The sequence below is a fragment of the Aquarana catesbeiana genome, linkage group LG04 (assembly GCF_042186555.1).
Source record: "Aquarana catesbeiana isolate 2022-GZ linkage group LG04, ASM4218655v1, whole genome shotgun sequence".
Lineage (NCBI taxonomy): Eukaryota > Metazoa > Chordata > Amphibia > Anura > Ranidae > Aquarana > Aquarana catesbeiana.
The window spans coordinates 256,678,328-256,700,832 of record NC_133327.1 but is presented as its reverse complement, the minus strand read 5'-3'; the positions used below and the strand labels follow the sequence as shown (position 1 = coordinate 256,700,832).

Below are 22,505 nucleotides of genomic sequence, written 5' to 3'. Positions count from 1 at the left end.
ATTTTTTAATTTTGTTATGCTGAAGCCTGATACTACAGTTGTTTAAATTCATTTTTTTCATTCATTAATCTAAACTCAGTATCCCATAATGACAAAGTGAAAACTGAATTTTAGAAATGTCTGTGAATTTATTAAAAATAAAAAACTGAAATATCAATTGTACTTACAAATTCAGACTCTTTACTCAGTACTTTGTTGAAACACCTTTGGCAGCAATTTGAGCGTTGAGTCTTTTGGGCATGATGCAACAAGCAACGCATACCTGGATTGGAGGATTTTCTACCATTCTTCTTTGCAAATCCTCTTAAGCACACTCAGGTTGGATGGGGACCGTAGGTGGACAGCCATTTGCAGGTCTCTCCAGAGCTGTTCAATAAGGTTCAAGGGTGGGCTCTGGCTGGGCGGCCACTCTAGGACATTCACAGAGTTGTCCCTAAGCCCCTCCTGTGTTGTCTCAGCTATGAGCTTAGAAACGTTGTCATGTTGTAAGGTGAACCTTTGGCCCAGTCTGAGGTCCTGAGCACTGTGGAAAGGTTTATCATTGAGGATATCTCTGTACTTTGCTCCATTCAGCTTTCCCTCAACCCTGTCCAGTCTCCCAGCCCCTGCTGCTAAAAAACACCCCCACAGCATGATGCTGCCACCACCATGTTTTACTGGTGGGATGGTATTGTGCAGGTGACGAGAGGTGCCTGGTTTCCTCCAGACATAACATTTATAATTGAGACCAAACAGTTCAATCTTGGTCCCATCAGACCAGAGAATCTTTGGGTGCTTTTTTGCGCAAAGTGGGCTTTCATGGGCTTTGCACTAAGGAGAGGGTTCCATCTAACCACTCTGTCATAAAGCCCAAATTGGTAGAGGGCTGCAGTAATGGTTGTCCCTCTGGAATTTTGTCCCATCTCAACACAAGATCTCTGGTGTTCACTCAAAGTGACCATCAGGTTCTTGGTCACCTCCCTTTCTATGGCCCTTCTCCCCCGATTGCTCAGTTTGGTCAGGTGACCAGTTCTTGGAAGAGTTCTGGTTGTGACAAACATCTTCCATTTGAGAATTATGGAAGCCACTGTGTTCTTGGGAACCTTCAGTGCAGCAGACATTTTTATAGCCTTCCCCAGATCTGTCTTGCAATAATCCTGTCTCTGAGCTCTACAAGCAATTCCTTTGACCTCATGGCTTTTGTTCTGATACAGTATGCACTGTCAGCTGTGAGGCCTTGTATAGAGAGGCACATGCCTTTCCAAATATCCAATAAATTTACATAATTTGCCACAGGTGGACTCCAATTAAGGTGTGGAAACATCTTAGCAAGGATCAAGAGAAATGGGAAGTACCAGAGCTAACTTTAAGGTGTTGATGCAAAGGTTCTGAATACTGTACTTATACCAATGTGATATTTCAGTTTTTCCTTTTTTTATACATTTGCAAACATTTCTAAAATTATATTTTCACTTTGTCATCATGGAGTACTGAGCATAGATTAATGAGAAAAAAAAATAATTTAACCAACTGTAGTATCAGCATGGTAGACAGCGATACACTATAGATTCATCTGCACACAGATATAAGGATTTGCCTGTTTCTACTACCAAGAAAGAAGAGTCATATTCCTGAGATTTGTTTCCCGATAAAAGGAATGGCTGTCAGCAAACCATTGACAATTGCATAGAGAAAACTATCACTTTAAAATAAATAGAAGATATTACTTCCACAAAAGAGAATACAGGGTCCATCGCTCTCCCTTTATTTGTGTTAAGTCAAAGAGGAGACAGCGCAGGCCGAGCTATTAAAGGGACAGTATGAATGAAGTCGCTGCTAACGGCAGGAGGAGGAGTTGCAAGGATGATCTAATAAGGCACAAGTGAACTCTTTTATAGGGCTATTATTAAGGTGAGGGGGCATTGCACTTATTCGGTGACATGGCAAATTTTGGGCACTGAAGCATGGCCATTTAAATACCTTTTGAAAGTTACTTTTATCAAAGTTACTTTTATTAACATGGAATGAATACGATTGAGCTTGGGCACCTATTTCAAGGAGTTTGTCACAGGTAGAAAGTGATTTTTGGCACCATATTATACAGCCATTTTGCACACGGGATTGTGACTTTATCAAAAGGCTGATTACTAATTGATTCTGTTATTTGTCTTATGATATCACAGTATAAGTTTTAATATCCATATATTGATTTATAAGGAGGTTATCTCATTAGGACCACTGATTTTAAAGGGACAGCGAACTATGTTTCAGTCATGGCAAAACCCAGAAATAAAAAATCTATACACTAAATCCTTTGCGCTCACCCACAATATATGATGTGATATAGACAGCTGCAGTACTCAAGTCAAAATTACTTTCTAATAAATATATAACAAAATGTGCTGCTTTTAATAAAACAAAATTAATTTGAATGAATTCCACATTGCCGAGTAATCAACAGTGATGTTTAGTTAATGTGCAGTGATACTCAAATAATATATGGTGCTATAAAAATGCTATGATTATTAAAAAAATACATACTGTATGTGCATGATGCCATGAATAAGTCTTAAATCAGTCCATAACAAAATTATGAAAGTTCTTCTTCCCAAAATGATTTTTTCTTCTTGTACAAATTTGGGGCGTGAAAAATTTAAAACATTGGCGGGTGGGGGGGGGGGAATTGGAGAAGACGGTTAGCCCAAAAGGAATCATGGTGGATTCAAGAAGCCGTAACTCTAGTACCAAAGGGATTAAATGTTAATATACAGCTCAGCCTCATTAGCGATTTATAATAGCAAACGAGACCTGTGTAGTGATAGTAGTCTGATAGGGGTAATTTCATTCATACACATTTCAAATGACACCATAATCAAATTAAATTTTGGGGTGTCAATCGTATAAAACCCGGGTGGAGAGGTTTGAATATGGTCAGGGAACTCTCCAAGAGTGAAACTCACTGGATTTATTTGATCGACACGCTCACCCCAAAAGGGTTAAATGTTGAGTTAGACATAAATTGTTTTATTAGCGACTTTTGAGGCTTGCACAGTCAGTTCATATTTCATATTTTAGATATCATTTTTATCATTAATTTTTAAACTTGATTTTAATCCTGTATTTATTGTCCTTTAAAGTAATGCACTATGAATAAGGCGACATTATTTTATGATAAATGTACTATGAATTTAATTGGCTTAATGCACTATTATGATGTAAGGATATGTGCTATTTTTGTATATGTTATGAACATTTTTTATGGTGTGGTCGATGTATTATGAATTAGTGCCTTAACTCTGTGGTCATCAACCCTGTCCCCAGGGCCCACTAACAGGCCAGGTTTTATGTATTAACTTGGGGAGATGCAGACTAGAATATTGCAATCACTGAGAAGCAAATGATATCACCTGTGATGTATTTCAGTTCTCTTGCAAACCTGGCCTGTTAGTGGGCCCTGAGGACAGGGTTGATGACCACTGCCTTAACTGATCAATGTATCATTTTAGGCAGAGGTACGTTAGTATTCTGTATTGGATGCAGACTGTCACAGATTGATTGCAGCGCAATGTATTCCAGTTCCTGTGTGGTGTATTGATGGCTGTTTGTGTGCACCTTAAGAGATTGGGACGGCTGCGCGCTGGGATGGTTAATTTGCGTTGCAGCCTGTAGACATAAATACTGGAGTGACGTGCCATAAGGCCACGCCCTCAGATGAAGTCGTGATGACAAAACATGTCAGGGCGTGACCTTATGTTGCGTAATAATGGGGTACCACATCCCTGGACCTATGCATATAAAGACTACAATGAAATGATGGACTTTATTGGTACCCCATAGACTTTCATAGATACAAAAATGCACTGAAAAATATATAGCAAACACAGTTAAAATACATTACCCCAACAACATGCCTCACTAATACAACCTAAAAGGGAATTCCCTTACTAGTTATGAGAATCCACAACACAAGGTATTATTAATGAACGGTGAGGGACTCCAGACTTTTTGTATTCCCTCAACATGTTTCACAGATAATACGATTTTTTCACAAGGATGGAGGGGTCCGTGAGTATTTTGTAGGTAAACAAAATATTTTTTATAATAAAAACATGGCAAAAACAATACTGAAAATCTATCTCATATGATTTTCTATCATAATAATCTAGTGTATGCAGGTTGGTGCCCCTATTGTAAAAGTAAAAAGCAATTATAGGTTGACTAGTCCATGTGTTCCATCATAGTTTTCTGGTTTTTATTTTTTTTTATAGCCTTGGTGCCTACCGGCCTTCTTTATATATATGCTCCCATGCTCGCTTCAGGAATGAATACACAGCGCAAGAAAAAGTAAGCCATTTCACTTCTTGATGTATTTTGTGAGTTTTTCAAATCTTTCTTTCAATCATTTGTCATTAATTAAAGTTGTCATTAAAATAAAGTATAGAAACATAAACAGGAAAGGATTGCAACGTGCAAGAGCAGTTGCTCGCAGTATAAGACCAAGTAGCATATACAGCATATACACAACCTAGAACTGGCTTGGATGAGGTTCCAGATCCATCCTCACCTGTAAATAAACATCATTAAAATAACAAGAATATTAGATAATTAGGAGCAAGGTGTAGCAATGGTGGACGTGGTGGAGCAACAAATGTTAAAGGTAAGAAAATCCCTCCTGATTGATGTCGCACCCAATATAATAAGAGGAAACTAGGCTGTCCCTGAAACAGGGGGTCCCCTGGGGTATTTATGAGATGTCCTATACTCAAGACAAAAGCCTTAAGGCTACAGAAGTGCAGAGGAAATAGTAGAGGGGAAGGAGAAAGGCATAGAGAGGAAAAAGAACAGAGGAGAAAAGTCATAGATGTCTTGTTGGAACGCTTGAACGGGCTTGGAAGCCCTACTGTGGTGTCAAGGGGATGTGTATGTAGTCAGCCCATGGTTCTGTGTCCTGTAGTATACTGATCATCTTCTCCTGGGCCATGATCCACGAGATTTTCTTTTTCGTCATGGCGAAGGAGACAAAAGGTCGCTTCCAGGCTCTAGCGAATGTCAATTTAGCCTCTAAGAATATGAAATGGATCAGTCACTTCTTAATAGTAGATGCCTTTTCTATAGGAAAGTTCAATAAAGCTATGTGAGGGGATTTGGTGACTTGGATTTCTGTAACCTTTCGTACCATGGAGAAAATTTTGTTCCACAACCCTCTTATTTTGGGGCATTCCCACCAAATATGTAGCACTGAGCCTATATGAGAGCAGTCTCTGAAGCAGAGGGGAGAGGCCAAAGGGTAGAATTTTGCAAATATTAAAGGAAACAAATACCACTGTGTCATATCCTTGAGGTTTGCTTCAATCAAAAAGAGACATTTAGGATGCCTTGATATGCCTTTGAAACTGCTCCATACCATTCCTTCAGATCCCACTCTTGGGAAAGGCCCCTTTCCCATCCTGTCATATAGCAAGGTTTAGAGTTATCTCTGGAGAGTGACTCAAAAATTTCACCAAAATCCCTCCTCTCTGCTCCATGGCCTGGCCACACCAATGTTTATAGGGTGAAATGTCAGGTGGGAAGAGTTTAGTCCCCCATAGGAGGTGTAGGAAATGTGAGATCTGGAGAAATCTGAATCTCTCTGTTGTGGGCATTTTCATTTTGCTGATGCAGTCACCAAGGGTGAGTGGACCAATGGAGTTAAAAAAGTGACCAATTCTGTACATCCCTTTGTTCAACCACCACTGAAAACCTTTAATGTTCATTCCTGGGGGGAATTGGGGATTGTGGAATAGAAGGGTAAGTGGATGAATATGAAAGATTAACTCTGTGTGGACTTTAAGGCCCTTCCACAGAGAAAATGAGGGAGAAAGTGTTGGGGCCAAAATCGCAGGGCGTTTTTTTAGCATGACACCACATGAGGTAGTCCAGGGTGAAGTGTGGCACCGCCTGACATTCCATATGCACCCAATCAGGTTTAGCTGTGCGTGAATAAAACACAAAGATCTGGGCTAACTGGGCTGCCTGGTAGTGCCATAGAAGGTTGGGTAAGCCTAAGCCCCCTTTGTTTCGGGTTCTAAAAAGGACCCCTTTACAAAATTCTGTGTCCCTTTGAACCCCAAATAAAGGCAATGATTTTTGCTTGGAATCGCCGTAAATGGTCCCTGTTCATTGGCATGGGAAGAGATTGAAAGAGGTAGAGAATTGGCAGAAGCAGAGTCATCTTGATAGAGTGAATCCGTCCCAGCCAAGAAAAGTTAAGTTCAGACCAAAGACTAAGGTCCGATTCAAATTTTTTATAAAGTGGGGGAGGTTGGATGAATATAATTGATCTACCCTTTTAGTAAGAGCAACCCCTAAGTAGGGTATAGCAGAATCAATGATTAAGGAATCTTGGATATTGATGTAAGGGCTTGGGATTTAGACATATTGACATGTAGACTGGATATATTACCAAACTCAGCTAGAAGGTGAGTTTTTAAAATTTTTGAACATTCTTATACCTTAAAAGTGCTATGTGGATGGGTGCGCTGCTCTTATTATCAGCGCACCCATCCACATAGCACTTTTAATTTTTTCTTTCGAGAATTTTTTGGATGCAGCAGCTACAGATATCACTTTTGTATTGATTGATAGGATAGGTTTTGCGCCAGTGACACCCATTTCAATTCTTATACCTTGCTGTAAAGTTTTCTGGGTACCGATAGTCCATCATTTGGTATTATCTTTATATGCATTTGTCCAGGAATTTTGTACTCTATTATTACCCTGCAGTGATCTATTCACCCACACCTTGATTTTTGAATATATGGGTGGTGGTATTTGCTTTTTAAGTGTTTATTATATTTCTGACCTTTTTTGTCACTGCAATGGTTCTGTTGCCAATACTGGTTACAACAAACATCAGTCATCCACCTAGGGGATGGGGAATGAGTGGAGTCTGGATACATTTATGCAAGGGCCATCATCTTCTTGCAGCTTCTGATTTGTTTCTCCTGTGATTTTATGTGTTTCTTGAAAGTGAAATGCTGTATAGAAATCATTATTTATAGCTTCTGACACTGAAGATATTGAATAAAACAGACATATAGAACAACATAAAATGTCATTTTGATTTTTACCACTAAAGAACACATATCTTTTAATCCCTTTGTGAGTCTTTAACACGAAAGGTATTGTAAAGCATTCTCTGCAGAAACAATATATTGTGTTTTTTCTCCTCCAAACAATGTATTAAAAAAGAAGACATATAATGGTACGCATATTTTAACAGTTTTAGGATGTATATAGAAGTTTAATCTTGAGTTCTGCGTTAGGGTCCTTTCATACCATACCGCACAAAAATGTAACAATGAAAATGTATGTAGCAATAGTTTGCATGTATTTTTACGCATGTTGCTTTGCATTTATATGTGTAGCACCCTCCTAGTTAGGTTGCTAGGATGTTAGGCAAATTTGGTTCTTTTTTGGCTCCTCTGTAGTCAGTGGAGCAGTTGTTGATTGCTTTTGGCTACCCTGGGTCTAACAGACTGTAGGTTTGATTGCTCTTCCATCTTATAGAGGCTTCTGGAAGATAGAAGGTTGGGAAAGGCAAATCTCAGCCTGCTTATTTGTTGTGCTCCAGCCAATCCCTGGGGAGGTGTACCCAGAAGGTGGCTAGGGAGGTATATAAATAGGGTGGGTTCGAGCAGCTTAGAGCAGCAAGATTCTTTCTTCTTTTTCCTGTTGGAGGGAACTCACCCATTAAAAGGGGGTGGCTACTCTCACCTGGCTCCAGCAGCCATTCATTAGGATCCCAGCTGTGGCAGAGCTGGGGTGGGCATCTACCAGCCTGGGGACCCTGTCTGGAGAGCTCACTGAAGAGTGTCTGGTGCATACTAGAAGGATGTAGCTGGTGATCCTGAGACATTGTGAGTACTGACCAAAGCCCAGGGTTGTCAGTGACTATGTACTGCATTCCTCTGGGTGGACAAACCTACAGAATTTCTGCCTGGGTTAGCTTTCAAAGAGAGGATTCCTGTACTTGAATCTGCACTCAGACTATTCACAGAGTCTGAGAAAAGTGAAGTGCCCTCATTCAAGCAAATAGGAAAGTTTGAGTCCTAAACTCCATTAAAAATCCAAAAAAAGACCAACCCTAAACTAATTATTGAACCAGAAAGAGTGAAATGTTGCTGTGTGCCTGGCTGCCTCTGCACTGACTCTAGGGAAAATCCGGTGGCATTACAACGGCTCCTGCAGGGGTAGCACTATATATGTACTGTATTAATGTGTGTTGCAGATGTGCAGAAAAAAAAGCAATGTGGAGTAGTTTCAGGAGCGTCACCCGATGCGTTTTGTCCGATTGGACATCATCATAGACTGGATGATGTCCAATCAGACGAAACACATCAGGTGACGCTCCTGAAATGACTGCACATTGCTTTTTTACAACCGTATGTTACCAGCCTTGTATGAAACTTTTTTGGATTGTCGACTTGATGTTTTTACAATAAACCCACTATATAGTGTTACACTATGTGTGGTTTTTATATTTTTATATCCACCTTCATGGATCACCAAGTTCACCTTTGATGTGGATCACTGCACCTTATGGAGCTCATTTTCTGTCGATCGATATCGGAAGTGGCCCATTCGCAGATCATCAACTGCGCATGCTGAATCCTGCTGAGGGTATTCCTCATGAATGCCTGTTTGACTCCTATGCTGTATAGTATACGAGTCCACCAAGTCTAGTAAGTGTGCCACCTTATCTTTTGTTTATACACAAGATTCAGTTTGACTTCACCAGGAGGAGTGTGGGAGACTTTTCCCTACACAAGATTCACCTTTGAGCTGTGTTATCTTGTTTGTTATCTTGTTTATTCAAGAACAAGTTTTTGATTCTTTCACTTTTGGAACATTCACCTTGAGCTCATTTTGTTCATACACAACATATATTGTTATATTCATTTATATTATATTGTTGCTTCTGATATATTTACTTCTTTTCATGTTTATATTTTTTTTCACTAACAATTTTTGTCACGATTTTGAGCGCCACATTATTTTAATTTTTATCTGTATCTACACTTTATGTCTAATGGAAATGTTGGCAGCTTAATAGAGTTATGTATAATTTTTCGATTCTTATACCATTATTGACACTACAGCCTTTGGGGTTTTTTTCTTTTTTACTGATTATTGAATCACCTCATTCATCACTTGCTGTGCTGGTGCATAGGATGCGAGGGCTTTGAATTTACATTGAGGCCTTTAGATCTGAGATATTGAAAAATATTGGTGAGAGGACACCAGAGGGTATGCTGTTCCTTCAGAGCGTGTGTGACGTTACCAACCAAGCGAATATCTCCTAAACTGTGCACGTTTAGGAGATATTCATCAACAAGTAAGCTTTACATGGCCGTGACATTCTTGCAGCTCAGCCATTAAAGTGGCCGCAGCCTGCGAACCCAGAAGGAAGACTGAGTGAAGATGGAAGCCTCTGCAGCGGTGACAGCGCACCGCTTGGAGGAGTTTGTTTCAAGGTAAGTCTTTCATAATGTGCTAGTATGTTTAAATAATTTTAATTAATGTATTAATTATAAAATTAATTTTACCAAAAATGTTGTATTTTCCCTTTGAAGACATATTTAACTCTTTATATTGGTTATTTTATGAATACATCCAAAAATGTATTAGAAAACTTCCAGTGAAATGCATTTTTGCAACGGTTTTGTCAAAGAACACTTCTTGCTGGTAAGTGTTAAACTTGATTTCTTTCATTTGCAAGGTATGCCCATATACCTTTTGTAATCTGTTCCAGGACATTGTTTTTGTGAACTGGCACCTGAATTTAAACTGCATATTCAAGATAAGGTTATTCTAATACTTTCAGTGAAATTGCTAATCCTTCTCCTCTCAACAGGAAACAAAAATTCATTAATCTTATTGTCAGTGTGAATACCAGTAAGCTATAAAATTATATCACACCTCGATTCGCTTTAGGTACTTAGTGGCGATTGCAGCATTATAGGAAGATTATAAATAAATTTTGTTCTACAATGTCACCAGCCAGATTTTTAGGAGTAAAAGCTAAAATAACATTTTATTTATTAAACATAACACACATTAAAAAACATGGTTGAAACCCCATATCCAGCAACCTAAATGCAGCTCAGTGAACCTTTATAAGTAATGAAACTGCACCAACAGCTGCCTCTCTGTTTGTTTTCAGCTTATTGGGTTATAATATATAATCTCCTTCCAGCAAATGTACTCATGGCCCCTGCTAAGAATGTGATGCTGAGTAAATAAATAGATTGATGAAATCCAGCAAGAGTGTCCCAAGCCTCCATGCGATCCTCTGTTGGGAGGCCGCCAGTGGGGGTCCCCTTTACGCCAATTATGTCTCCTCCTAGTCAGCCTTTAATGCATGCCTCCTGTATTCCATTCCTCCAACTCACAGATTCAGGCAAGCATAGTTTTAAGCTGTTATACAAGGATCAGTCAACACAGCTGACACTGAGTCAAGGCTCATTCTCACTATGTGCGGTGACTGGCATTTTTTTGCACTGGATATATAGCAGTCACTGGAAAGATATATAGGATACTATTGTTTTCACAGAGGTGAAACAAATCCTTCTACATACAATGTACCTGTTTATCTGCAGCCATCTGTCCTCTACAGCCTTCTACAACAGATTAAAAGATTTTTCTCGACAGCAGAAAGCAGAAGGTGGGGATCTGGTGTCACGCAGACTGTAGAGCTAGAGCACAGAGCTGAGTGTAATTTGAGAGTTAGGTGGTGGAAGGTGACACACCCCCTTTTCACAGGCTCAGAAAAACATAGAGCTGATGCTATGAGTCATCTGCCCTGTGCTGAAAGGGGTTAGGGCAGGCCATCTCTCCCAAAGTACTGAGGTGTTGGTATTACCTATTAGCAATGATTCATGCAGATAACAGAGAGAGAGAGAGGAGAAATTACAGAGGAATTAGACTTGGTGCTTTTTATTCAGATTAGCACACACTATAGTGGGATGTGCTGTGTTCACTTTTCACATCTGAGGTTTACAACCACTTCACAAACACCTAAGAACGCAGCTGTTTCCCATCATTACAAAGTTATGCTATCTGAGATCACATCCCTATATATAAAATACAATAATATGTGCTTAAAGTGTTACTAAACCCAGGACCCTGCATTCACTATATCTGGTCTCCCACAGTATACAGAACATGGAAATGCAATTCCATATATATAATTTCCAATTATATTTTTTGCTACCAACCTCAACAATCTGTCTTTTAAGGTTATGAAATCCTTCCCTGTTACTCTTGGCAACCAAGCCATCAGAGTAGCAACACATTAATCTGTTTATCATCAACACCAATATTCCACACTTGATACACACTTCCTCCAATGTCATCAGGATCTCTTCTCCCAGTGTTTGCTAGGACAGTGCCTGTGGCGGGACCATACATAGGCAAGCAGTTGTTCCCTACAGGACCTTTAAAACGTATGTCGCCTGTCTCCACAAACCTATAAAATGTATATGTCTACAAGAAAAGTTTTGTATGTATAGCAATTAAATTAAATTGAAAACTAATTATAAGTGGTTGTTATTGTCACTGATGAATGAACACCTATTGTTGCTTTATACCTGCAATTTTCAATGGGACTGTAGACAGCAAATGGAGCACAGAAAAAAAAACAAGAGCTAAATGATGGTCGCGGCGGCTTTATTATTGGTATACACTTTACAACATAACAAGTCAATAATAAATAACGCTGTTATAATAAAAAATAACAAGCTCACTCATAACAGATCAGAGGAAAAAACAACGCAGCCACTACGGCTCAGGTTGCCATAAATCAAACCATTTTTATTAACTGTCCCCCTTTCTAACAAATGCAAGGTGACCAAACCACATAATACTTTAGGCCACAACAGGGAGGGAGGGGAGCTCACAGGCAGGAGGTCTTGAGACTGGCAGAGTAGGACCCCCAGAGCTGCCTTATATGGGGGGGGGGGGAGAATCCCCTTCTAGAAGACTCTAATAGGTCATGTGACCAGTTCTATCCAAAATGTTCCTTGAGATCAGGTAAGCTGACCCCATTTGACCTTCCTGATAGGATTTCAAATAGAATAAATCACCTAACTCCACCCACCTGCCTAGCTGCCTAGAGGAAAAGGAGAGAGTGGAAACTGCTCAGCTGTCACAGCCCCATGAGTTTGGGGGGCCCAAAAACAAGCACACCTTACTTTCATTCTATTATAAAACAGGTGTAGGGATCTACAAACCTCTACTGTCTGTAAATGGTTCTACTGCTTAATGTTCAGAGTTTATTTATGTACATTACTTCCTGTCTCTGTATTTCTGGGTCAGAAAACCTAGAAGGAAGAAGTGGAGAGAGACACAGAGAACTGAGCCACATGACCTTATATACACAGGGGCTGCTTCTACTACTGTATTTTCATCCAGACCAGAAGCAGAGACTATATGTTCTAATAGTTTTACTGCAGCTGTCCATAGCTTCATAAGTGTGTATCTAAATCCTTGTGACAGACTTATCTCTGTTCTATTGTTATCTCACATGCACGGTGCCAAATAGCTAAGTCTGTGCTATTGTATATGTGTTGCGGTCATCTTCCAGTATATTAGATGAACCTGTTTATTGCAATAGAGTTTTTAGGTAGCTCTTGTTATTCTAGTGTAGCCAAGAGTTTGCTAATATAAGGCATTACAGTTGTTATGGTTTGCAAATGAGTTTGACTCCCTCTAGTGTCCTTTTAATGCTGTTAGGACTTTCTTTTAATTCCTGAGAAGCAGTGCTGCAAAGCATTGTGGGAAATGTAGTTTGAAAGAGGAAGTGACTCTGTTAGCTAGATCAGCCCTGAACTACAATACATACAATGCAAAGCGCGCAGCACTGCATGCTGGGAACAGTAATAAAAGGAACAGCGCGGCCATTTTTCGCTCTCTCTGGACGCCATTCAATACCTGCCAGCAGGAGGTCTGTGTGTGTGACCAGAAGACTGCGGCTTTTACGAAGTGCAGGATCGCCAGCCTCTGAGGGACTTCAGAATACAGTCCTGCCAGCTTAGCAAGCGGATTGATGTGCAGTGCCAGAACATCTAGAATTTTCCTGCATCTCAGCCACCCGGAGGAGCAGTACAGCACGGTGGCGCCATCTTTTCATCAGATTGAGACATCAGGAGGGGAGTCTGGACGGAGCCTCACAGCCTCTGAGTCTATTGTGGTGAGAGAGTACCTGCCCATTTCAGTAAAGTGCACTGTTTGCCGAGTGAGTTATTTACATACTGCTGGTGAGACTTGTAGTTCCACAAAAGTCATTCTACTTATTCACAGGCCACATACAGCTGAACTCTGGGGATTGTTATTCCCTGTGCTTTAAATTCATTACTCTATTGCACTCACACATAAGGAGAAAGTTACAAGTGTCATATGTCTTCAGTCACACAGTTATCAACATACCATTTGTTCTACAGTTTGCTTTCTTTCTTTTGCCCTGTTGGATTATAAATGCTGCAGTTTAAACTACAGGCTAGCTGAAGATATCTGGAGTCAAGGAACTTTTATCATTTTTTGCAAAGCATCACAGTTCTACTTTGTAGTTTGAACATTGAATTACAACCTAGGGGGAGCCCTTGAGTACAGGTTAAATATTGCATTGCAATTTAAGTAATATTATATTGCAATTCGGTGTGTGTATCGAGGCCTCAGTGGGAAGGTGTTTAATATAGGTTTTGGAGCATATTGAACACTTGTCCCATTGTACACCTATCTGCATACGTTTCTTATGGTGATTATTAAGTTTACAGTTTCATATTTAGGCTTGTGGTTATCAACTGTCATATATTGTTTGTGTTCATTCATATTATTCATTTGTGTTTATTAACCACTCTTTGAGTGGTTCAGTGACATTGTGTGAGTTTCTCATTGATAACATCCTATTACAGCATGGAACCCAAGGTGTCAGAGATAAGAGAGGATCTGCAGAGTTGGGGTAGCCAGTGGGGTATAGAGTCAATCAGCAGCCCTCATGGGGGTACTGCTACACTAGTTAACCCTGTCCAGGGGTGTATCATGAAATCAGTGGGCCCGTGTGGAAGATAAAAAGTGGGCCCTAACCATTGATAAAAAATAAGGCGGTGCATGCAGCGTGCTGCGGTGAGTTGTGGGCGTGGCTTAACTTGCGCTTAATATTGGGTGTGGCTTAAAGGGGTGTGGTTTCATAGAGTCTGAGATGTGCGTGCAGAATGTGGTAATGTTAAATTTGGAATGTACAGTGCAGAGTGTACGGCGGTGGGTAGTATGTGCAGGAGAGGAGTGTGGAGTGTATGGAGATGGGCGGTATGTGCAGGAGAGGGGTGTGGAGTGTATGGAGGTGGGTGGTATGTGAAGGAGAGGGGTGTGGAGTGTATGGCAGTGGGTAGTATGTGCAGGAGAATGGTTTGGAGTATATGGAGGTGGGTAGTATGTGCAGGAGAGGAGTGTGGAGTGTATGTAGGTGGGTGGTATGTGCAGGAGAGGGATGTGGATTGTACGGCAGTGGGTAGTATGTGCAGGAGAGGAGTGTGGAGTGTATGGAGGTAGGTAGGATGCTAAGGAGAGGGATGCAGAGTATATGGGGGTGGGTAGTATATGCAGGAGAGGAGTGCAGAGTGTATAGAAGTGGGTAGTATGTGCTGGAGAGAAGTGCTGAATGTATGGTGGTGGGTTTATGTGCAGGAGAGGAGTGTATAGTGTATAGAGGTGGGTAGTATGTGCAGGAGAGGAGTATGATGTGTATAGTGATGGGTATTATGTGTAGGAGAAGAGCACAGAGTGTATGAAGGTGGGTAGTATGTGCAGGAGAGGAGTGCGGAGTGTATGGAGGTGGGTAGAATGTGCAGGTAAGGAGTGCGGAGTGTACGGTTGTGGGTAGTATGTGCAGGATGGTGTCAGCAGGGCAGTGGACGGTGTCAGTAGTTCTTTATTTTTTTTAAATTTCATTTTTTATTTTTATCTCCAAATGCTTTTTGGGGGCCAGTGGATGGTGCCAGTAGGGCAGTGGACGGTGTCAGTAGAGCAATGGACAGTGCCAGAATTTTGTTTTTATTATTTTATAGAATTGAATTTAAAGCAGCCTATGGGGTGGCTCAGACAGGGGCAAGGCACAGACAGCTTGGCTCTTGACTCTGTCACGAGTGATGCGCAGTTTCATGGCCGCATTTATCAATTCTGATAATGTCTTCTCTGCTCTTTTAGATGTCTTCTAAATGTCTAATCTAATCATCAGCAAATGATATCACCTGTGATGTATTTTAGTTATCTTGCAAACCTGGCCTGTTAGTGAGCCCTGAGGACAGGGTTGATGACCACTGCTTTAACATACTCGCTATAACCGAAACCTGGCTTCAAAATTTTGATGCTTCTCCTGCTGCCCTCTCCCATGGTGGTTTCCATTGGACTCACTCCCCCAGACCCAACAGACAGAAAGGAGGTAGAGTTGGATTCCTTCTATCCCCACAAAGCACCTTCCAAGTCCTTCCTGTCCCTCCCTCTCTATCCCTCTCTTCTTTCGAGATGCACTGTATTCGTCTGTTTTCTCCCATTTCTCTGAGCACCGGTATCACGCTTATCGGCCTCCTGGACCGGTATCACGCTTTCTTGATGACTTTGTTGCCTGGCTACCCTATTTTCTCTCCTCTGAATTACCCATTGTCATTCTTGGTGACTTCAACATTCCTGTCAATGTTAACAGCCCAACTACAGCTAAACTTCTCGACTTAACCTCATCTTTTGACCTAACCCAATGGACACATACTTCCACTCACTCCAATAGTAATACCCTTGACCTTGTATTCTCCCATCTTTGCAACCCTGGCAACCTCACCAACACCCCCTTTCCTCTCTCTGATCACAACCTCATTAGTTTCACTGTATCCTTGCCTCCAACCACCCATCCCTCCAAGCAGCAAACAATTACTTGTAGAAACCTTCGCCACTTTAACCCTTCTCTTCTCTATTCTGCTACTGACCGCCTATATGGCATAATCTCTCCCTGTCCTGTCCTGACTTGGCCACCTCTGTCTACAACAGTTCATTTTCATCATCTCCTCCTCCCATGCTCATCTCCAGGATTTCTCCGGAGCCTCTCCCATCCTCTGGAACTCGCTACCTCCATCTATCCGGCTATCCCCTACTCTTGCTACCTTCAGGCAATCCCTGAAAACTCATCTCTTCAGGAAAGCCTATCACGTCTCCAACTAATCTACCACTTCCACCAGCTCATTCCCCACAGTTACAACCTTTTTTACCACCTGCCCCACCCTATTAGATTGTAAGCTCTTCTGAGCAGGGCCCTCTTAATCCTATTGTATTGTATTGTATTATAACTGTATTGTCTCCATTTTATATTGTAAAGCGCTGCGTAAACTGTTGGCACTATATAAATCCTGAATAATAATAATAATAATAATCATCACTAGATGCACTTGCTCCTCTAACCACACGCAGAATCAGGCCCCGACTGTTACAACCCTGGCAAACTGACAACACTAGAAATCTCAAAACACATTGCCGTGCTCTTGAACGACTATGGTGTAAAACCAAATACCTGCAAGACTTCACCCTATATAAATCTGCCCTTCTAAAACACAATTCCTGCCTCCATGCTGCCAAACAAGCCTACTTTGTCTCTCTTATTAATACCTTGTCAGCCAGTCCCCGTCTGCACTTCTCAACCTTTAACTCTCTGCTTCGTCCCCCACACCCTCTACCCACTAACTCACTCACTGCCCAAGAGATTGCCAATCACTTCAAAGACAAGATTGATGCAATTCGTGAGGACACCTCCACTGTGCGTACATCTTCCCCACCCAACATACCTTGCCTAACAGCACATTCAACACTCTCCTCTTTTGAATTGGCTACTACTGAAGAGGTTACAAAACTTTACTCAGATGCTCATCTAATCAATTGTCCCTTAGATCCTGTTCCCTCACAACTGCTACGGTGACCCCCTTTTTCTATCCTATCTCTCCCTCTCTAGTGGCACCTTCCCCTCCCCTCTAAAATATGCGCAGATCACTCTCATACTTAAAAAGTCCTCACTGGACCCCACCAATCTAAACAACTTAAGACCCATCTCATTGCTCAAATTCACCTCTAAACTTCTAGAACGCTTAGTCTACAACTGTCTTAGCTCCTACCTCAGTGAAAATAATCTTCTTGACCCATTACAGTCTGGCTATTGCTTGCAGCACTCCACGGAAACTGCCTTACTAAAACTCACTAACGATTTACTAACTGCTAAAACCAACAGCCAGTACTCCATACTCCTACTACTTGACCTCTCTGCAGGTACTGTTGACCACCCGCTCCTTCTCAATAAACTACATTCCCTCGGCCTCCGAGATTCTGCTCTATTCTGGTTCTCTGCCTATCTATCACAGCGCTCCTTCAGTGTCACTGACAACTCTGTCTCCTCCTCTCCATTGCCCCTTTCTGTTCGGGTCCCCCAAGGCTCTGTTCTTGGACCCGTTCTCTTCTCTATCTACACCTCCTCTCTTGGTCACCTGATAACTGCCCATGGCTTCCAATACCACTTATACGCCGATGACACCCAAATCTATCTGTCTACTCCTCACCTCACTCCTTCAATCTCCTCTCGCATTACTAACTTACTAAATGACATATCAGCATGGATGTCGCACCACTTCCTTAAACTAAATCTCTCTAAATCTGAGAATTAATATTCCAGCCTGCCGGTGCCCCCCTCCATGACTTTTCCATCAAAATCAACAATGCAACTATCAGTCCCTCCCCTCACGTCACTGTACTAGGTGTAATCCTAGACTCTAACTTGTCATTTCAGCCTCAAGTCCAATCGTTGTCAAAAGTTTGTAGAATTCACCTCTGTAACATCTCTAAAATTCGTCCCTTTTTAACTAATGAAACCACCAAGCTCCTCATTCACTCCCTCGTAATCTCTCGCCTTGACTATTGCAACTCCCTTCTCATTGGCCTGCCTCTCCATAGGCTATCCCCTCTTCAGTCTATCATGAATACTGCTGCCAGACTTATCCACCTTACCAACCGCTCAATGTCTGCCACCCCTCTCCTCCAATCCCTACACTGGCTCCCAATCACCCAGAGAATTAAATTCAAAATACTAACCACAACATACAAAGCCATTCACAACTCTGCCCCAAGCTTCATCACCAATCTTGTCTCCAAATAACATCCAAATCGTCCTCTCCGCTCTTCTCAAGACCACCTACTCTCAAGCTCCCTCGTCTCCTCCTCCCATGCTCATCTCCAGAATTTCTCCAGAGCCTCTCCCATCCTCTGGAACTCGCTACCTCCACCTGTCCGGCTATCCCCCACTCTTGCTACCTTCTGGCGATCCCTAAAAACTCATTTCTTCACGGAAGCCTATTGTGTCTCCAACAAATCTTTACCACTTCCATCAGCTCATTCCCCACAGTTACAACCTTTTGTACCACCTGCCCCACCCTATTAGATTGTAAGCTCTTCTGAGCAGGGCCCTCCTAATCCTCTTGTATTTTATTGTAATATAACTGTATTGTCTCCCATTTATATTGTAAAGCACTGCGTAAACTGTTGGCGCTATATAAATCCTGAATAATAATAATAATAATTTTTTATCATTTATTTTTGACCCGATATCACGCAACACGGAATTTTAAAGTTGCATGATATGACAAGGACAAGGAGGAGTGTAAATCCTCCAATTCAAGGGAACTGGGAATGCAAGATGGATAATCATGCCAGTGTGTGTAGCAGAGAAGGACCTGGGAATATAAAGTCTTGCAATATTTAACATCCAGGTCTGTTCCTTTCTATGGACTGTGATGGCATGTAGTGCTATTCCTTAAAAGCTGGGTTACTCACAGCCGCACTGAGAGTGCTAGGTTGGTCACACTGTGCAGTGAATCAGCTGGAGATTAAGGAGTGAAGTTCCGGCATATCATGCAACTTTAAAATTCTGTGTTGCGTGCTGTCGGGTCACTAGATATCTACTCCTTACTTTGTGTAAGATAGGATTACCCTGGACCGTTTCCTTCACAGGCCCTCATCCACGGCCTCGAGTAGCCAGGACGGCACGCAAGACCCTCTGGAAAGCTCTGAGTCCATGACAGATACTCTCTTTGATACGATCCCCGCGCCCGTACAGGGGGGACCCCCCCACTAATGGCAGAGGTTTTGGACACTAAACTACACTCCCTGCTCCAGGCCATCACCCATAACTTTGCACAAGAGGTGGGTAAACTTGCCAAGGAATTGAGATGGGAAATAGGCCAGCTGGGAGACTGCACTGATACACTGGAGTCCAAGTTCGATGAACTAGTGCAATATGTTCAGGTCTCAGAAGAAGATAATGCCACCATGTAGCACTCAGTCACCCAGCTTCAAGCACAACAAGAGGACCTTGAAAACAGGGAACTCAGAAAGAACCTGCGAATCAGAGGTGTCCCTGAAGCAATAAAGGACAGGGACCTCCGTTCATACCTCCTAAGTCTGTTCATTGTGGTAGCCCCTAATATCCCTGACATCAACTGGCGTTCAGACAGCTCTCACAGATCCCTCGCTCCTAAGCCCCCCGGCTGTAGCCAATCCGAGGGATGTGATTGTCAGATTCCACTACTACGACAGCAAAGAAGCACTTACTATTGCCACCCGCAACCAATCCAAATTGGACTTCAAGGGGTCTAGGATCCAGATTTTCAGTGACCTCTCGCCTATCACCTTAGCTAGACGGAGAAATCTACGCCCACTGACACTACACCTCCAAACCCACAAAGTCATGTATCGCTGGGGGTTCCCATTCTGCCTCTCTGCTTCCTGTGAAGGTATACAGTATTCCTGATCTCCAGGAAAGTGACAGCTTTCTACGCAACCTAGGCTTGCCGCCACTCCCAGATGAGGACCCTTTGCCGCTTCCTGCTACTCCTAAGCCACGACAGCTCCGAGTTGCATCTGGACCCCGGTGAGACAGAAGTCATCCAAAGCCAACTTCACACCTCAGAAGCGCCCCACTTTCAGGTTCCCAACCTGAAGACCTGTCATATGGATACAGCTTTAATTTCCACCTTGCGTAACCCTTTCAGATTCCTGTTTGGCCCATCTTCCTTTGATGGACCCATTCACCCCCTTGCCCATGGGGTGTGCTGCCTGTTGTTTTTACGGCACCCTGGCTCACAAGTTTGTGTGTTCTACAGTTCCTATTTTGTGACCCAGGCCTTGATACTTGGAAGGGGAAGGGGGACCGTCCACCCCCATTTTTGGTGGTCCTCATGTGCTCCTTCCCAGCCCTAGGCCTAGACCTAGGCTTCCAGGAGGCTTCCAGCCTTCCAGGCTTCTTTTTTGACACAGACAAATTTTTCTTTTTTTCTTTTTTGCCTTTTTTCAATTTTTATATTTATTTCTATTTTTAATTTTCTTTTTTGTTTTTGTTTTCTTTATTTTACTTTGCCTCAGGCCCCCTTTTTTGTCCTGGGGCTACTACACCTTTTGGACTGTATATATTTTTGTCACGATGCTACCAATGTACTAAATGTTGTTATGCTACCTCTTACCCATTATATGATCCCTACACCATGGTCTCTCCTACCTACTGTATATTATGATGCTTACCTTTTGCCTTTATATCAGATTAGACTAATAAGGCATTAAAATTTGTTACTTACAATGTAAAAGGTTTAAACTCTATTCATAAGAGATGGTTGGCTCTAAAAGAGTTTAAAGCTTCCAAAGCGGAAGTTATCTTGGTCCAGGAGACCCATTTCCGCTCTGGGGGATCCCTCAAATTTGCTAGCAAACATTTCCTGATATCCTTCATGGCCTCTGACCCATCTGGATAAGCAGGTGTTATTATCCTAGACTGTACACTCCTCACCCAATCTCTTACCATAGTGAACATTTATGCTCCTAATTCAGGTCAGGTTCAATTCCTTACCAATATGTTTGACACAATTTTTCACAACCCTTCCTAGTGATCAGCGGGGACTTTAATATGACCATGTTTCCTAGCAATGACAGACACATATTATTCCCACCTACAACATCGACATCATCTGACCGCCTTTCCAAATCCTTCTGTAAACTAATCAGGGCGAAAAACCTCCTAGACATCTGGAGGATTAAACACCCCACACACAAGCAATACACGTTTTATTCTCACCCCCATAAACTTTACTCCAGATTAGACCATTTCTTCATCTCCCCTCCCCTTCTGATTTCTGTAGCCTCCTCGTAAATCAATCCCATAACTTGGTCAGACCACTCCTCTGTGCAACTAGATATTGCCCTCTCTTCCACCTGCCCTAGAACTTGTCATTGGTGCCGTAATGAGTCCTTTCTCCACACCCCTGAAACTAGAGACCTCCTCTCAAAAAGCCTAACTGAATACTTCGAACTTAATGTAGATATGGTCTCGGGGCCCACCACCCTATGGGAGGCCCACAAGGCCGTCTTTGGAGGACATTGCATAGCCACTGGTTCTCGCTTTGAAAAAGATGCAGCATTCCAACGCTCCTCTATCCTGTCTAAACTTCGCAAAGCTGAGAAACTCTTGTTGTCTTCCCCCACGGTGGCTGGGCTCTGAGCTGTTATATTTCTACGTAATCAACTTAGATCATTAGATATGACAAAAATTGACAAGTCTCTCTTATGGTCAAAACAGAAATTCTATGAATATTCAAATAAGCACCATAGAATGCTAGTGAATAAACTAAAACCTCGTCCTTTTCTTTCGTCCCCAGATTTCCTTAGGCAAACCGACGGTACTCCCACTTACTGCCCCCTCACCATGTCCAAAGTTTTTGGAGAATTCTACCACAAATTATATAACTGTCTACAAACTGACCCTAATTACGATTTTACGCAGAAGAGATTTGACTCTTTTTTTGACTCGCTACAGTTAGCCAAACTATCCTCCGATCATCTCCTTTCTCTGAACTCAGAAATCACCCCTGAGGAATTAGCTGAAGTAGTAAAAAACTTTCCTACCCAAAAATCCCCAGCCCAGATGGCCTGCCATATTCATACTATAAAACCTTTTTACCTATTTTAACCCCACATTTGATTTCTCTCTATACATCCTTATTTCAAGGTACGGACCCCACTCCCAATGCCCACATTTCCGTGATCCTGAAACCCGGTAAAGATCCCTCCCTCCCTGACAACTACAGACCCATTGCTTTACTTAACTCTGACTACAAAATATTTACAAAAATCTTAGCTCTCTCACTTAATACCCAGACTCATAAATAAAGACCAAGTACTGTAGACTTTGTTACAGCCAGACACGCTGGAGACAACACAAGACGCACCATAGATCTCAGACTTGTTAAACAAAACACCCCGCCCAGCACTGATTATGAGCCTTGACGCATAGAAAGCCTTTGATGGCCCTTTATGTTTGCTACACTCTCCAAATATGGTTTAACGGCCCCTTTATAGCAGCACTACATACCCTATATTCCCATCCTTCCTCTCAAGTCCAGCTATCATAAATTTACATG

At 42.0% G+C, this 22,505-nt stretch overlaps 1 long non-coding RNA gene across 1 annotated transcript in view; it reads left to right on the top strand.

Moving 5' to 3' along the window:
* Positions 1-22,505, top strand: part of LOC141141482 (uncharacterized) — a 76,660-nt gene that overhangs the window by 23,791 nt on the left and 30,364 nt on the right. Inside the window, exon 2 of the long non-coding RNA XR_012244096.1 lies at positions 4,248-4,323. This is a non-coding gene — a long non-coding RNA (uncharacterized lncRNA). The remainder of the gene's footprint in view (positions 1-4,247; positions 4,324-22,505) is intronic.